Source organism: Camellia sinensis, chromosome 10, assembly GCF_055761805.1.
Source record: "Camellia sinensis isolate YWXY chromosome 10, ASM5576180v1, whole genome shotgun sequence".
Lineage (NCBI taxonomy): Eukaryota > Viridiplantae > Streptophyta > Magnoliopsida > Ericales > Theaceae > Camellia > Camellia sinensis.
Window position 1 is genome coordinate 172,186,169 of NC_138970.1, and position 6,000 is coordinate 172,192,168.

Below are 6,000 nucleotides of genomic sequence, written 5' to 3' on the forward strand. Positions count from 1 at the left end.
GGCTTTTTTAGACAAATGATTTGAGAAGTTGATAAAAAATTACTTTTGACTTTTTTTATTAATATTTGTTTATGATGTCAAATCACAATAAAATAACAAAACTACCCGCATTCAATTTAAAATATTTACAACTTCATCCATGTAACACATTTTGACCCATGAGAGGTAGAATTGAAATTTCACCAGTAATTAAAAGCCAACTTCCCAAATGAGAAAAAAAAAAAAAAAAAAGCCAATTTTTAACTTTTGCTACAAACCTAAAAAAAAGTGACTAAAAGCCAAGTTTCCTAAAGGGTCTGGCTTTGGTCCAATTCACTATCGGACTGGACCGTGTTGTCAGGCCCATGGGGGCCATCACGGGTTTTGTTTTGAAAATCTGAACCGTTAATGTGTAGAACTCTTCGAGTACTATATGCCTATAAAAAATCACGTTGATCGGATATCGATAGCTGTGTGATCAAATCAGTTTTGTATAAAAAAATGGACAGTGAATAAATTAACGGTTGGAAAAAAACTGATTTGATCACATAGCTATCGATATCCGATCAACGTGATTTTTTACAGACATATAATACTCGAAGAGTTCTACATATTGAACGATTCAGATTTTCAAAACGGGACCTGTAATGAACCTTCACGGATCCAATAGCACGGTCCAGTCTGATGGTAGACTGGACCAAAGCCTGACCCTTTCCAAAACACCCCTATGTTTGTGTCTGCATGTCTGACTCTCATAAGACTGCTTTGCAGGTAACTGTACGTTTTACAATTTACACTAGAGTGGTGATTTAGAGCACTAAATTTAAAACTCTAAAAACGTCACTAATGAGGTGGTAATGTAAAAAAAAATAAAACAAAATAAAACAAAGGCCAAACTATCACATCAGTGGTGGGGTCCACATGATGCCACATCATTAATGGTACATTAGTGATGCTAAATTAGTGGTATGAAGCATTTTTCTTTTCACTGAGTGACAGGGTGGACTGGTTGGAGTTTTCTATCATTAAAATTAACAGAAAATAAAAAGGGGGCATTTTTATGACCAATACTTGGGAAAATATGGGAGCTGTGTTTGTGGGTAGTTGAGTGTATCGTATTTTATACATAGGCTTTGCTATTTCCGTCTATTATGGTCGGTCTCATAGACCACATTGTTAACCTGTTTCAACACTTCCCCTTTATAAACCAAAACCACATTTGTCATATGAAATTCTTAGAGTATCTTCAATGGAGTACTCAAAACACTTGTTAAAGTTATAATTTAATAATAGTAATAAAAAGTGAGTTTTTAATAATTTGTTATTTTACTTATCAAAGATGACATATGTCATATATGTTCTCAAATTTAGCAAGTAAAATAGCAATTGCCAAACATGTCACATCAGCAAATATGAATATATTTGTAACTCCAAATTCAGTTGAAAAAACAGAATTGAAACAGTAGAACACCAAATAATTTTTCAAATTTAATTTTTCTATCAATTTTTCAAATTGAATTATATTTAATTTTTATTCTAATTTTTCAAATTTTTTTGATTTTTTATATTTGTCTAGTCGGAAATAATATAAATATATAATGTTTTTTACAAATAGTTAAAAAAAGGTCATAAAAGAAAAAAAATAAACAAAAATAAAATCACAAAAAAACCTATATCCAAACAACACCTACAAACTTGGAGGGAAAGTTGATTGAGAATTGCCAAAATAACAAGTGACCATTAGAGCACCATTGCTATAATTTGGCAAAATAGTATTATTCATTGCCAAATTATAACAATAGCAATAGCAATGGTATTATAGCAATAACCATTGAAGATGCTCTTAACAGATGATTATTGGGTAGTGTAGGAGTACGATCACGTAATATTTTATGATAGTATGATTGGTCAAAAATGTAGAGTATTAATTATTTATATTTAGTAATTGAAAAATATAAGAAGATATGAAAATAATTTATGAGAGTGTGTAATCATGGTACTCGAGAAGTATTATATAATTTTTCATTGTTAACTTAGCCACATTTTCCTTGTTAACTTAGCTGTTGAAATTGTTTCCTTATGAATAAGGGCGTCTATCATCACTTTTTTTCTTCAATTATTTTTTTTTATTATTTGATTATGAGCTATTGTGATGGTAGCTATGACTTAGTTATAATTCATTGCAAAGTTAGTTATGATTTAGTTTTGATCTATTGATGTTGTTAATTTGATTATAACCAAAGAGGTCTTTATACCTTAAGTGATATTTGATTATCACCCATGATTATGATATTGGTGTTGGTTATGATTTAATTATGACCTATTATAATTGTAATTGTAATTTTGGTTATGGCTCCGCTACGTAACTCGAAATATCAATGGCTCGAATGGTTCGAAATCCCAAAACAACATCGTTTTAAGATTTTTTTTTATTCTCTTACCAGTAAGATAATATTTTTCGTACCATTCGAGCCATTCGAGCTCTACACATTCGAGTTACGGATCATTTTCGTTTTGGTTATAACAAAAAAGGTTATTGATTATCTCTTAAAGGTGGTCAGAAAGGAATTTAATTATGATAATTTGTGATATCAACAATACAAATTATCATAACCTGCATATAATATACTTCTTTTTGCGAGATCTATTACAAAATTACCCATATATATAATGTTGGTTATAGTTATCCCTCACATTCCACCTGTGTTCCGACCCTCGAATTTGCAGGCTAAGGACACAATTTTTTTTTAGTATTTATGTCAGTTTAGACCCCAAAAAATAAAATAAAATAAAAAAATAAATATTGGATCTCCCTTGTAGAAGGCATGAAAGAAGCTCCACGTGGCGTGTTTCTACCCTTTTAGACTTCAAAGAGGAAAATTGTCAAGTTTTGAATTTGATGGTCGAGTTAGGCCTCCAAAAATTATATAAGAATATCCAGTTCTCTATTAATATTAACATCATAGCTTTCAATTTGGGTGGAAGATTCTACAACTTAATAAATATATAATCTTTGACTTCAAACGGATATTATCAATCAATCGTGCTAAAAATAGGAAAAAATGGCTATCGACATCGATCGGATGAATCTCACAAATGTTGTTAAACACCTCCGCTTTTCATATATTTTTTAATATCATTATATCTTCAAATTAAATTGTCATAAAAAAATAAAAATTACCAATTTTACCCTCACTTTTAATATAATCAGATCAATTTGATTTTTTTATATAAATAATCCCTACACTAAAGTTTTAAAAACTAAACAAAATAAATTATTAAAATATGACATGTAATAAGCCCCACATATCAGACTGAGAGAGTTGGGCTCTAATCTAAATAAAGAATATGTTTGGCTAATCACACAACACCAAGGGCTCCTCTACAACCAAGCAATTTATATATATATATAATTTATTTCAAAATTTTATGTTGAACACCCTAATTCACTTTCTTAAACACTCAGCTTAGTTGAACACCCACCAGCCTACTTTCTTGAACACCCATTTGATTGCCTACCAGTGGCTGGTGTAACCTAGTAGTTGACTTTGTGTGATGAACAGGTTAAATTTTTTTAAATGATATTTTATAAAATTAAGTTAAATTAATTTTTAGAAATATATTGCAATGTATGCTTCGCAAAAGAATAATATTAATTTTATCATGATATAAAATATAACAAATATATATATATATATATATATAAAATAATTTTAGTTGAATTATTTATGTATATATCTATGTGTACATATGTATAAAACTATTCAAAAAACATATTACGAAATATACAGTACAATCTTGGTTCTGTTGAACTATGAAAGTGTATTTTAAATTAATTTTGATATAATAAAATAAATATTCATTTTAATATTAAAAATAATGATTAAATTGGCCCAAAAAAAAAGCCATTTAAAATTAAAGAATGATAATTTTAATGTCATATATATAATTATTTTATATAATATTAAATTATAACATAGTAAAATAAACAATCAATTTGACATTAATAATAATAGTTAAATTGGAAAAAAAATTAGTAACATAAAATTAAATTAAAAGTAATTTTAATTATTTAATTTTTTTATTCATTTGAAAATAAAAATATATATGACAGGAAGTTATACAAAATTTATTTTAAAAAATTAAATATAACTATGTTGTGGTTGAATTAAGAAAAAATAGATAGATTAATTATGTTAAGCATTGATTTTTCTTTAATATCTATTTTAAACTATTTATACATACTGTATATAATTATATATACATATATGTATATAAATTTTAAATTAAATATAAAATTTTCTCAATAAACAACTTATATTAAATAGGAAACTCAATAGAAATTAATAATAATATATGAATAAGATAGACAAGAAAATAAGAAATATATGTAATTTTAATATAAAAATTGAATACTTGAATAAAAGTGAAAAAAAAAAGAAGAAAAAAATTAATTTGAAAATTATTTATTAATATATGTAATTATATTAAATTTTATTTATGAGTATTTCAGAATAAGTAGAAGTCTTTTAAATATTATATTTAAAAAATAATTAGATACAAGGGTAGGTTACATGGGAAAATTATACAATAGTCTTGGAGTACTACGTGGCCATACTCTGTCGCCAAGTACCATTCATTATGCCTCCTAATGTTCATCAACCATCCATCACAAATAGTTAATACTCAATATTCTCTACCAATCATACTACCATGGAACATTATTTTTAACACCCAACACAAATAGTCCAAGAATACCCCTAATAATAATATTTACATTTATAGTATGAATGTTTCGTGATATGAACATTCACACTGTAAAATATGAATGTTCATATCACCAAATTGCTAAGCGTTCAAAAAAATATTTGTAAGGGTAAAATTGTTCATAAAATATCTTTAAATATGAGAATTTGGATTTGATGAATCAAATGTCTAAATAATAAGACTTATTGAAATATAAGAATATGTTATGGACTAATTGGGATACAAGTATTTGAAAAATGATTTCCTAATAAATCCCCCAATCAAGAAACCAATTACAAAAAAAATTTCAAGAAAAAAAAAGTGTGATTGAGATTCATTTTAAATGGGATAAATTACAAATATATCCCTTAAGATTTACTTAAAATATAGATTGCTCCTTGTGGTTCTGAAAATTATATCCTACCCTTCAATTTCTAATCATATAGCAAATGTCCCATTTTACCAATAAATTATCAAGTTAATTAACTGTTTTTAATGTTATCATAAATATATCTCAATTAACAATTCTAGTACCTTGTTTGGTTTCAAACAATTGAAAAATATACCCTTTAAGATTGCTTCGTATTTCTAATCATAGAGCAAATATACTCCTTAAGATTTACTTAAAATACAGATTGCTCTGTATTTTTCTTTAAGTAAAAAAAATTAATATTTTAAGTTTTTTTTTTTTTTTTAGATGCACCTACTCAGAAGTGCCATTCAAGAAAAGAATGTAGCAGAAAGTCTCATGAATTTTTTTGTAGACTATTAAGTCCCATTAAATTTGAAAAGATACACCGTGAGATCCTTTCACTATATATTTTTTGGATATGCCAAATGTGAATAGGCTTCATTTGTGCACTAATGTCTTATTAAATTTTTGTCAGATGTGTCATTCTTAAAATGTGACATAATTCTAATGTGTAAACTATTGTCTTATTAAATTTTTGTCAAATGTGTCATTCTTCTTAAAATGTGACAATGAGACATTAGTCGATGCGTACACTATTGTCTTATTAAACTTTTGTCAAATGTGTTATTTGAGAAGGTAATTTGTATTGCCAAATTGGGCCGAGCTAGGAAACATTGTTTCTGAATATTAGGTCGCGTTGTGGGCCAAGTTACGAGCTCATGACAGCTCGGTGTGGGAACAATGGTTTATAGGCCAGTCGGTGAGCTCTAGTTGCGGTCAATGGGCAACCCGAAGTGCTATGTCGGCCACATATAGGAAGCCGAGCAAGAGGTAGCCCCGCGAGAGGATTCAAAGCAATTGGT